At 48.3% G+C, this 13,187-nt stretch overlaps 1 pseudogene; it reads left to right on the forward strand.

The window, feature by feature from the left end:
• Nucleotides 1-5,803: 5,803 nt before the first annotated feature.
• LOC121483826 lies at nucleotides 5,804-6,255 on the forward strand (annotated as a pseudogene).
• Nucleotides 6,256-13,187: the final 6,932 nt, after the last annotated feature.

Consider the following 13,187-nt stretch of genomic DNA (forward strand, 5'->3'; position numbering starts at 1 on the left):
AAACCGTAACTTAACCCTAACCCTAAACCTAACCCTAATCCGTACCCTAACCTGTACCCTAAACCATACCCTAACCCGTACCATAACCCGTACCCTAACCCTAACCCTTAACCTAACCCTAACTCTAAACCTAACCGTAACCCGTATCCTAACCCTAACCCTAATCGGTACACTAACCCGTACCCTAACCCGTACTGTAAACCGTACCCTAACCCTAACCCTAACCCGTACACTAACCCGTTCCCTAAATGGTACCCTAACCTGTACCCTAACCCTAACCCTAAAGCTAAGCTGCACCCTAACCCTAACCCTAACCCAAACCCTACCTTTACCTGAACGCTACCCCTAACCCTTTCCCGTACCCTAACTCTAACCCTTACCCTTACCCTTACCCTAACCCTAACCCTAACCCGTACCCTATCCCTAACCCTTACCCGTACACAAACCTAACCTTTACCCTAACCCTATTGCTAAATTGTACCCTAACCCTAAACCTAAGACTAACCTGTACCCTGACCCTAACCCTAACCCGTACCCTAATCCGAACCCTAACCCTAACCCGTACCAGTACCCTAACCCTAACACTAAACCTTACCCTAAACTTAACACTAACCCGTACCATAAACCTAACCCTAAACCTAACACTTCGCCTAACCCGTAGCCTAACCTAAACAATAACCCCAACACTAACCCTAACCCTAACCCTAACCCTAACCTGTATCCTAACCCTAACCCTAACCCTAGCCCTAACCCTAACCCTAACCCTAACCATAACCCTAACCAGTACCCTAACCCTAACCCTAACCCGTACCATAAACCTACCCCTACCCCTAACCCTAAACCGTATCCTAACCCTAACCCTAACCCTAACCCTAAACAGTACCCTAACCCGTACCCTAAACCTAACCCTATTCATAACCCGTACCCTAACCCTAACCCTTACTAGTACCCTAACCCTAACCCGTAACCTAACGCTAACCCTAACCCATAACATAACCCTAACCCTAACCATAACACGTACCCTAACCCTAACCCTAAAGCTAACCCTAACCCTAACCCTAACCCTAACCCTTATCCTAACCCTAACCTTAACCCTAACCAGTACCCTAACCCTAAACCTACCTCTAACCCATACCCTAACCCTAAACCTAACACTAAACCTAACCTGTACACTAAACCTAAACCTATTCCTAACCCTATTGCTATACCGTACCATAACCCTAACCCTAACACTAACTCTAACCGTACTCTAACCCTAACTCCAAACCTAATCCTAACTCGTACCCTAACCCTAAAACCAATCCTAACCCTAACCTGTACCCTAATGCTAACCCTAACCCTAATCCTAACTAGTACCATAACCCTCATCCTAAACCTAATCCTAACCCGTACTCAAACCTTAACCCTAACCCTAATCCGTACCTAACCCTAACCCAAACCCTAACCAGTACCTAAACCTAACCCTAACCCGTACCGTAACCCGTACCGTAACCCTAACCCTAACCCGTAACCTAACCCTAACCCTAACCCTAACCAGTACCAAACCCGTACCCTAACCCTAACCCTCACCCTCACCCGTACCCTAACACTAACCCTAACCTGTACCCTAACCCGTACCCTAACCCTAACCCGTAACCTAACCCTAACCCTAACCCTAACCAGTACCAAACCCGTACCCTAACCCTAACCCTCACCCTCACCCGTACCCTAACACTAACCCTAACCTGTACCCTAACCCGTACCCTAACCCTAACCCGAACCCGGACCCTAACCCTAAACCTAACGCGTACCCTTACCCTAACCCTAAAACAAACCAGTACTTTAACCCTAACCCTTACCCTAACATGTACCCTAAACCTAAACCTAACCAGTACCCTAACCCGTACCCTCACCCTAACCCTAACTCTAACCCTAATCCTAACCCGTACCCTACCCCTAACCCTAACCCTAACTCTAACCCTAACCTAACCCTAACCATAACCCTAACCCTAACCTAACCCTTACCCGTGCCCTAACCCTAACCCTAACCCGTACACTAAACCGACCCCTAACCCTATTGCTAAACTGTACCCTAACCCTAACTCTAACCCTACCCTAACCCTAACCCTGACCCCTCCACTAACCCTAACCTTAACCCTAACAGTACCCTAAACCTAACCATTACCCTTACCCGAACCCTAACCCGTGCTCTACCCCTAACCCTAACGTGTACCCTTACCCTATTCCTAATCCTAATCCGAACCCTAACCCTAACACGATCCCGTACCGTAAGCGGTACACTCACCCTAACCCTAACCCGTACCCTAACCCATGCCATAAACCTAACCCTAAAACTAACCCGTACCCTAACCCTCACCCTTAAAGAAACCAGTACGCTAACACTTACCCTCACCCTAACCCTAAACTGTTCCCTAAACGTAACCCTAACCCTAACCCGCATCCTAACCCTAACCCTAACAGTAACCCTAACCCTAGCCCTAACCCGTACCCTAACCCTAACCCTCACCCGTAACCTAACCCTAACCCTAACCCCTACCCTAACCCTAACCCATACCCTAACCCGTACCCTAACCCGTACCCAGCCCTAACCCTAACCCGTACCCTTTCCCTAACCCTAACACTAACCCTAACCCTAGCCCTAACCCGTACCCAGCCCTAACCCTAACCTGTACACTAACCCTAACCCTAACCAAAACCCTAACCCTAACCTTAACCCTAACCTGTACCCTAGCCGTAACCCTAACCCTAACCCGTACCCTTATCCTAACCATAACCCTAACCCGTACCCTTACCCTAACCCTAACCCGTACACTAAACCTAACCCTCACCTTAACCCTATTGCTAAACCGTACCCTAGCCATAACCCTAACACTAAACCTAACCCGTACCCTAACCCATACCCTAACCATAACCCTAATCCGTACCCTCACGCTAAACCTAAACCTAACCCTAACACTAACCTTAACCCTAAACCGTACCCTAAACCTAACCCTAACCCTAACCCTAAACCCTACCGACCCTAACCCTAACCCTAACCAGTACCCTAACCCTAAACCTAACCCGAACCCTAACCCGTACCCTAACCCGTACCCTAATCCTAATCCAAATACGTACCCTTACCCTAACCCTAAACCAAACCAGTACCCTAACCCTAACCCTAACCCTAAACCTAACCCATACCCTAAACCTTACACTAAACCTAACCCTAAACCTAAAACTAAACCTAACCCGTACCCTAACCCTAACCCTAAAGGAAACCAGTACCCTAACCCTAACCCTAACCCTAACCCTAAACCGTACCCTAACCTTAACACTAACCCTAAACCTAACCCTAACCCGTTACTTAACGCTAACCCTAACCCGTACCCTAACCCTAACCATAACCCTAATCCTAACCCGTACACTAAACCTAACCCTAACCCTAACCCTAACCCTAAACCTAACTCGTAACCTAACGCTAACCCTAACCCTCACCCGTACCCTCACCCTAACCCGTACCCGTAGCCCGTACCCTAACCCGTACCAAGCCCTAACCCTAATCCATAACCTAACCCTAACCCTACTGCTAAACCGTACACTCACCCTAACCCTAACCCGTACCCTAACCCTAACCCATACCATAACCTTAACCCTTACTCTAACCCTAACCCTTACCCTAAACCTAACCCTAACAAGTACCCTAACCCTAACCATAAACTTAACACTAACCCGTACCCTAACATTAACCCTAAACCTAACCCTTACCCATACACTAAACCTAACCCTCACCCTAACCCTATTGCTAACCCGTAACCTAACGCTAACCCTAACCCTAACCCTAACCCTAATCTTAACCCTAACCCGTAACCTATTCCTCACCCTAACCCTAACCCTAACCCCTACCCTAACCCTACCCCTAACCCTAAACATTACCCTAACCCTAACCCTAAACCTAACCCGTACCCTAACCCTAACCCTAGCGCGTACCCCTACCCTAACCCTAAACCAAACCAGTACCCTAACCCTAACCCTAACCCTAATCCTAACCCATACCCTAACCCTAAACCTAAACCTAATCCGGACCCTAACCCTAACCCTAACCCTAACCAGTACCCTAAAGCTAACTCTAACCCGTACCGTAAACCGTACCCTTACCCTAACCCTAAACCGTATTCTAACACTAACCCTAACCCTAACCAGTACCGTAACCCGTACCCTAACCCTAACCCTAAACTGTAACGTAACCCTAACCCTAACCCTAACCCGTAACCTAACCCTAACCCTAAACCTATCCCTCACCCTTACCTTAACCCTAATCCTAACCCTAACCAGTACTGTAACCCTAAACCTAACCCTAAACCGTATCCCAACCCGTACCCTAACCCTAACCCTAACACGTACTCTGACCCTAACCCTAACCCTATTGCTAACCCGTACCCTCACCCTTACCCGAAGCCGTACCCTAACCCTAACCCTAACCCTAACCCTAACCCTAACACAAATCCGGACCGTAACCCTAACCCTAACCCTAACCAGTACCCTAAAGCTAACTCTAAGCCGTACCGGAAACCATACCCTTACCCTAACCCTAAACCATAACCTAACACTAACCCTAACCCTAACCAGTACCGTAACCCGTTCCCTAACCCTAACCCTAAACCGTAACGTAACCGTAACACTAACCCTAACCCGTAACCTATCCCTAACCCTAAACCTAACCCTCACGCTTACCTTAACCCTAATCCTAACCCTAACCAGTACCGTAACCCTAACCCTAACCCTAAACCGTACCCCAACCCGTACCCTAACCCTAACCCTAACGCGTACTCTGACCCTAACCCTAACCCTACTGCTAACCCATACCCTCACCCTTATCTGAAGCCGTACCCTAACCCTAACTCATACCCTAAACCTATCCCTTACTCTAACCCTAACCCGTACCCTAACCCTTACCCTAACGAGATCCTAACCCTAACCATTAACTTAAACCTAACCCGTACCCTAACCCTAAGCCTAACCCTAACCCTAACCCGTACCCTTACCCTAAACCTAACCCTAACCCATACCCTAACCCTAACCCGAACCCGTACACTAAACCTAACCCTAACCCTAACCCTATTGCTAACCCGTACCCTAATGCTAACCCTAACCCTAATCCTAACCCTAACCCTAATCTTAACCCTAAGCCGTACCCAAAACCTAACCCTAACGCTAACCCGAACCCTAACCCTAACCCTTCCCCTAACTCTAACCCTAACCCTAACCCTAACCAGTACCCTAACCCTCACCCTAACACTAACCCGTACCCTAACCCTAACCCTAATGCGTACCCTTACCCTAACCCTAACCCTAAACCAAAACAGTACCCTAACCCTAACCCTAACCCTAACCCTAAATCGTACACTAACCCTAACCGTAACCCTAACCCTAATCCTATCCCATACACTAACCCTAACCCTAGCTCTAACCTGGACCCTAACTGTAACCCTAACCCATACCCTAACGCTAAACCTAACCCTCACCCTAACGCTAACCTTAACCCTAAACCGTACCCTAACACTAAACCTAACCCTCACCCTAACCCCTACCCTAACCTTCATCCTAACACTAACCAGTACCCTAACCCTAACCCGTACCCTAACCCTAATCCGTACCCTAACCCTAACCCTAACCCTAACCCTAAAGCGTAACCTTACCCTAACCCTAACCCTAATCCGTACCCTAACCCTCACCCTAACCCGTACCCTAAGCCCTACATGGCTACCGCGGTTCGGTGCCTCTCTTTCTTTCCTGAAGTGCCTTCTGGGTCTGGGGGCAGCGTGCGATGGCTGTGGGCACGGGCACCTCTCTGGCGCTCTCGTCCCTGCTGTCCCTGCTGCTCTTCGCTGGGATGCAGATGTACAGACGCCAGCTGCCCTCCACCGAGTGGCTTACCATCCAGGGCGGCCTGCTGGGCTCCGGCCTGTTCGTCTTCTCGCTCACCGCCTTCAATAATCTGGAGAATCTGGTTTTTGGCAAAGGATTCCAAGCAAAGATCTTCCCTGAGATTCTTCTTTGCCTCCTTTTGGCTCTCTTTGCATCTGGCCTCATCCATTGAGTGTGCGTCACCACTTGCTTTATCTTCTCCATGGTTGGGCTGTATTACATCAACAAGATCTCCTCTACTCTGTACCAGGCAGCAACTCCAGTTCTCACACCAGCCAAGGTCACGGGGAAAGGCAAAAAGAGAAACTGACCCTGACTGTCCAATAAAGTTGATTCTTTGTAAAAAAAAAACAACAAAAAATGCTAACCCTAACTCGTACCCTAACCTGTACCCTAAACCTAACCCTAAAACTAACCCTAAAACTAACCCGTACACTAACACTAACCCTAAACGAAACCAGTACCCTAAACCTAACCCTAAACCATTCCCTAACCCTAACCCTAATCCTAACCCTAAACCCTAACCCTAACCCTAACCCTAAACCTAACCCTAACCCGTACCGTAACCCTAACCCTAACCCTAACCAGTGCCCTAACCCTAACCTTAACCCTAACTCGTACCGTAACCCTAAACCTAACCCGTAACCTAACCCTAACCCTAACCCTAATCCGTACCCTAACCCTAACCCGTACCCTAACCTGTACCCAACCCGTACCCAGTCCTAACCCTAACCCGTAACCGTAACCCGTAACCGAACCCTAACCCTAACCCTACTGCTAACCCGTACAGTCACCCTAACCCTTACCCGTACCCTAACCCTAACCCGTAACCTAACCCTAAACCTTACTCTAACCCTAACCCGTACCTTAACCCTACCCCTAACGAATACCTAACCCTAACGCTAAACTTAACCCTAACCCGTACCCTAACCCTAACCCGTACCCTAACCCTAAACCTTACTCTAACCCTAACCCGTACCCTAACCCTAACCCTAACGAGTACCCTAACCCTAAAGCTAAATTTAACCCTAACCCGTAACTGAACCCTAACCCGTACCCTAACCCTAAACCTTACTCTAACCCTAACCTGTACCCTAAACCTAACCCTAACGAGTACCCTAACCCTAACCCTAAACTTAACCCTAACCTGTACCCTAACCCTAAGCCTAACCCTAAACCTAACCCTAACCCTTACCCTTACCCTTACCCTTACCCTAACCCTAACCCTACCCGTACCCAAACCCGTACCCTTACCCTAACCCTTACCCGTACACTAAACCTAACCCTAACCCTAACCCGATTGCTAACCCATACCCTAAGGCTAACCCTAACCCTAACCCAAACCTTAACCTAACCCATACCCTAAACCTAACCCTAACCTGTACCCTAACCCTAACCCTAACGCGTACCCTTACCCTAACCCTAACCCTAACTCTAACCAGTACCCTAACCCTATCCCTAAACCTAATCCTAACCCGTTCCCTAACCCTAACCGTAAGCCTAATATGTAACCTAACCCTAACCCTAACCAGTACCCAAACCTAACCCTAACCCGTACCGTAACCCTAACCCTAAACCAAACCCTAATCCTAAAACTAAGCAGTACTGTAACCCGTACCCTTACCCTAACCCTAATCCGTAAACTAACGCTAACCCTAACCCTAACCTGTACCGTATCCCTAACCCTAAACCTAACCCTTACCTTAACCCTAACCCGTACCCTAACCTTACCCTAACCCTAACCCTAACCCCTCCCCTAACCTTAGCACTAACCCTAACCAGTACCCTAACCCTAACCATAAAACTAACCCTAACCTGTACCCTATACCTAACCCTAATGTGTACCCTTACCCTAACCCAAACCAGTACTCTAACCTAACCCTAAACCTAACCCGTACTCTAACACTAAACCTACCATATCTGTACCTTAAACCTAACCCTAACCTTAACCCTAACTTGTAAACTAACCCTAACCCTAACCCTAACTTGTAAACTAACCCTAACCCTAACCCTAACGCCTACCCTTAACCTAACCCTAACCCTAACCCGTACCCTAAACCTAACCCTAACCCGTACACTAAACCTAACCTTAGCCCTAAACCTATTGCAAACCCGTACCCTAACCCTAACCCTAACACAAACCCTAACCGGTGCCCTAACCCGTACCCTAACCGTAACCCTTACCCGTACCCTAACACTAAACCTAAACCTAACCAGAACCCTAAACTTAACCCTAACCCGTATCCTAAACCTAACCCTAACACAAACCCTATCCCGTACCCTAAACCGTACCCAGCCCTACCCCTAACCCGTAACCTAACTCTAACCCTAACCCGTACCCAGCCCTAACACTAACCCTAACCCTTACCATAACCCGTCCCCTAACTCGTACCCTAACCCTAACCCTAACCCGTACCCTAACCTGTACCCTAACCCTAACCCTAACCCTACTGCTAACCCGTAACCTCATCCTTACCGTAAGCCATACCCTAACCATAATCTGTAGTCTAACCATAAGCCTTACACTAACCCTAACCCTAACCCTAACCCTAAACCTAACCCTAACCCTAACCCGTTCACTAAACCTAACCGTAACCATAACGCTATTGCTAACCCGCACCTTAACCCTAACCCTAAACCTAACCCTAACCCTAACCCGTTCCCTAACCCGTACCCTAACCGTAACCCTAACCCGTACCCTAACGCTAACCCTACCCTAACCCGTACCCTAACCTTAACCCTAACCCATCCCATAACCTTACCCTATCCCTAACCCTAACCCCTACCCTAACCCTAACCCTAACCCTAACCAGTTCCCTAACCCTAACCCTAAACCTAACCCTAACCCTATACCTAAGCCTAATGAGTACCCTTACCCTAACACAAAACCAAAAGAGTACCCTAACCCTAAACCTAACCCGTACTCTAACACTAACCCTACCCTAACCTGTACCTTAACCCTAACCCTAACCCTAACCCTAACCAGTACCCGAACCATAACCCTAACTCGTACACTAACCCTAACTCTAACCCTAACCCTAACGCCTACCCTTAACCTAACCCTAACCCTAACCCTAACCCATACCCTAACCCTAAACCTAACCCGTACACTAAACCTAAACTTAGCCCTAAACCTATTGCTAACCCGTACCCGAACCCTAACCCTAACACTAACCCTAACCTGTACCCTAATCCGTACCTTAACCATAACCCTTACCCGTAACCTAACACAAAATTTAAACCTAACCCGAACCCTAAACTTAACCCTAACCCGTACCCTAAACCTAACCCTAACCCAAACACTATCCCATACCCTAAACCATACCCAGCACTACCCCTAACCGGTAACCTCACTCTAACCCTAACCCGTACCCAGCCCTAACACTAACCCTAAACCTTACCCTAACCCGTCCCCTAACTCACACCCTAACCCTAACCCTAATCCGTACCCTATCCCTAACCCTAACCAGTACCCTAACCCTACCCAGGACTCTTACCCTAACCCTAAACCTAATCGGTACCCTAACCCTAACCTGTACCCTAAATTGTACCCTAACCCGAACCCAGCCTAACCCTAACCCGCAACCTAACCCAAACCCTAACCCTACCCCTAACCCATACACTCACCCTAACCCTAAACCGTACCCTAACCCTAACCCGTACCCTAACCCTTATTCTAACCCTAACCCGTACCCTAACCCTAACCATAACCAGTACCTGAACCCTACCTAAACTTAACCTTAACCCGTACCCTAACCCTAAACCTCACCCTATCCCGTACCCTTACCCTAACCCTAACCCTAACCCGTACCCTAATCCTAACCCTAACACTAACCCTAACAGGTACCCTAACCCTAACCCTAACCCGTACACTCACCCTAACCCTACCCGCACCCTAACCCTAACCCGTAACCTATCCCTAAATCTTAATCTAATCCTAACCCTAAACCCTAACCCTAACCCGTAACCTAACCCTACCCCTAACCCGTATCCTAACCCTAACCCTAAACCTAACCCTAACCCTAACCCGTACCCTAACCCTAAACCTAACCCTAACCAGTACCCTAACCCGAACCCTAACCCTCAACCGTACCCTAACCCTAACCCTAAACCTAACCCGTATCCTAACCCTAACGCTAACCCTAAACCTAACCCTAACCTGTACCCTAAACCTAACCCTAACCCTAAACCTAACCAGTACCCTAACCCTAAACCTAAACCTAATCCTAACACGTACGCAAACCCTAACCCTAACCCTAACCGTACCCTAACACTAACCCTAAACCTAACCAGTACCCTAAACCTAACCATAACCTGTACCTTAAATCGTAACCTAACCCTAACCATAACCCGTAGCCTAACCCTAACCCTAACCCTAACCCTAACCCTAACCCTAACCAGTATCTTAACCCGTACTCTAACTCTAACCCTACACCGTAAACTAACCCTAACCCAACCCTAAACCGTACTGTAAGCCTAACCCTAACCCTAACCCTCACTCGTACCCTTACCCTAACCCTAACCCTAACCAGTACCTTAACCCTAACCCTCACCCTTACCCTAAACATTACCCTAACGCTAACCCTAACCTGTACCCTAACCTTAACCCTAACCCTAAACCGAACCCGTACCCTCACCCTTATCCTAAGCCGTACTCTAAACCTAACCCACACCATAAACCTAACCCTTACACTAACCCTAACCCGTACCCTAAACATAACCCAAACCAGTACCCTAACCCTAACCCTAACCAGTACCCTAACCCTATCCCTAAACCTAACCCTAACCCTAACCCTAACCAGTACCCTAACCCTAACCTTAAACCTAAACCTAACCCATACCCTAACCCTAAACCGTACTCTCACCCGTACCCTAACCCGTACCCAGCCCTAACCCTAACCCGGAACCTAACCCCAAACTTAACCCGACCCCTAACCCGTACACTCACCTTAACCCTATCTCGTACACTAACCCTAACCCGTAACCTAACCCTAACCCTTATTCTAACCCGAACCCGTACCCTAACACTAACCCTAAACAATACCATAACCCTAACCCTAACCCTATTCCGTACCTTACCGTAAACCTAACCCTAACCCTAACCCTAACCAATACCATAACCCTAACCCTAACCTGATCCCGTTCCCTAACCCTAAACCTAACCCTAACCCTAACCCGTATCCTAACCCTAACCCTAACCCTACCTGTACACTAACCCTAACCCTAATCCGTACCCAAACCAGTACCCTAACCGTAACCCTAAACCTAACCCGTACCCTAACCCTAACCCGTACCCTAACATGTACCCTAACCCGTACCCAGCCTAACCCGACCCATACCTAACCCAACCCTTGTACCCTACCCTAACCCGAACTCCTAACACTAAACCTAACCCTAACCCTAACCCGTAACCTAAACCCTAACCCTAACCCTAACCCGTACCTTAACCATAAGCCGTACCCTAACCCATAGCCTAACCCGTACCCTAACCCGACCCTTTCACTAACCCTAACCCTAACCCTAACATGTACCCTAACCCTAACCCTTACACTAACCCTATCCCGTAACCTAACCCTAACGCTAACCAGTACCCTAAACTTAACTCTAACCCTAACGCGTACCCTAACCCTAAACCTACCCTTACCCTAACCCGTAACCTAACCCTAAGCCTAACCCTAACATGTACCCTAACCCTAACCCGTATCCTAACCAGTACCCTAACCAGTACCCTAACCCGTACCCTAACCCGACCCTTACCCTAACCCTAACCCTAACCCTAACCCGTATCCTAACCCTAACCCTAACTCGTACACTAAACCTAAACCTAAACCTAACACTGTTGCTGACCCGTACCCTATCCCTAAGCCTAACACTAACCCTAACCCGTACCCTAACCCGTACCCTAACCTGTACAATCACTCTAAACCTAAACCTAACCCTAACCCTAACCCCGACCCTAACCCTAACCCTTACTCTAACCACGACACTAACCGTAACCCTAACCCTAACCTTAACCTAACCCGTACGCTAACCCTAAACCTAACGGGTACCCTTACCCTAACCCTAAACCAAACCAGTACCCTCACCCTAACCATAACACTAACCCTATACCGTACCCTAACCCTAACCCTAACCCATACCCTAATCCGTAACCTAACCCGTACCCTAACCCTAACCCTAACCCGTACCCTACCCCTAATCCTAAACCTAACCAGTACCCTAACCCTAACCCTAACCCTAACCCTAACTCTAACCCTGACCAGTACCCTAACCCTAACCCTAAACTTAACCCTAACCCGTACCCTAACTCTAACCCTAACCCTGTACACTAAACCTAAACCTAACCCTAACCCGACTGCTAACCCTCCCTTACCCTAACCCTAACCCTAACCTGTACCCTCACCCAAACCCTAACCGTAACCCTAACCAGACCCTAACGCTAACACTAAACATAACCCTAACCCTAACCATAACCCTAACCCGTACCCTAAACCTAACCCTAACCCTAACCCCTACCCTAACCCTAACCCTAACGAGTACCCTAACCCTAACCAGTACCCTTACCCTAACCCTAAACCAAACCAGTACCCTAACTCTATCCCTAACCCTAACCCTTACCCTAAACCTTACCCTAATCCTAACCCCTAAACCTAACCCTAATCCTAACCCGTAACCTAACCGTAAACCTAACCGTACAATAACCCTAACCCTAACCCTAACCCGTACCCTAACCCTTACCCTAAACCTAACCAGTACCCTAACCTTATCCCTAACCCGTACCCTAAACCTAACCCTAAACCTAAACCGAACACTAACCCTTACCCTAACCCTAAGCCTTACCCTTACCCATATCCTAACCCTAACACTAAACGTAACCCTAATCCGTACCCTATCCGTAAACCGTACCCTAACCCTAACCGTAACCCTAACCCTAACCCTAACCCTATACCGTGCCCTCACCCTAACCCGTACCTTAACACTAACCTTTACTCTAACCCTAATGCGTACCCTAACCCTAAACCTTACCCTAACCAGTACCCTAAGCCTAAACCTAACCTTAACCCTAACACGTACCCTAAACCTAAACCTAACACTACCCCTAACCCTAACCATATCCCGTACTCTTACCCTAACCCTAACCCATACATTAAACCTAAACCTAACCCTAACCCTATTGCTAACCCATACCCTAACCCTAACCCGTACCCTAACCAGTACCCTAAATGTAACCCTAACCAGTACCCTAACACTAACCCTAACCCTAAACCTAACCCTAACCTTAA

This window comes from Vulpes lagopus, unplaced genomic scaffold (assembly GCF_018345385.1).
Source record: "Vulpes lagopus strain Blue_001 unplaced genomic scaffold, ASM1834538v1 ctg164, whole genome shotgun sequence".
NCBI classification, from domain to species: Eukaryota; Metazoa; Chordata; class Mammalia; order Carnivora; family Canidae; genus Vulpes; species Vulpes lagopus.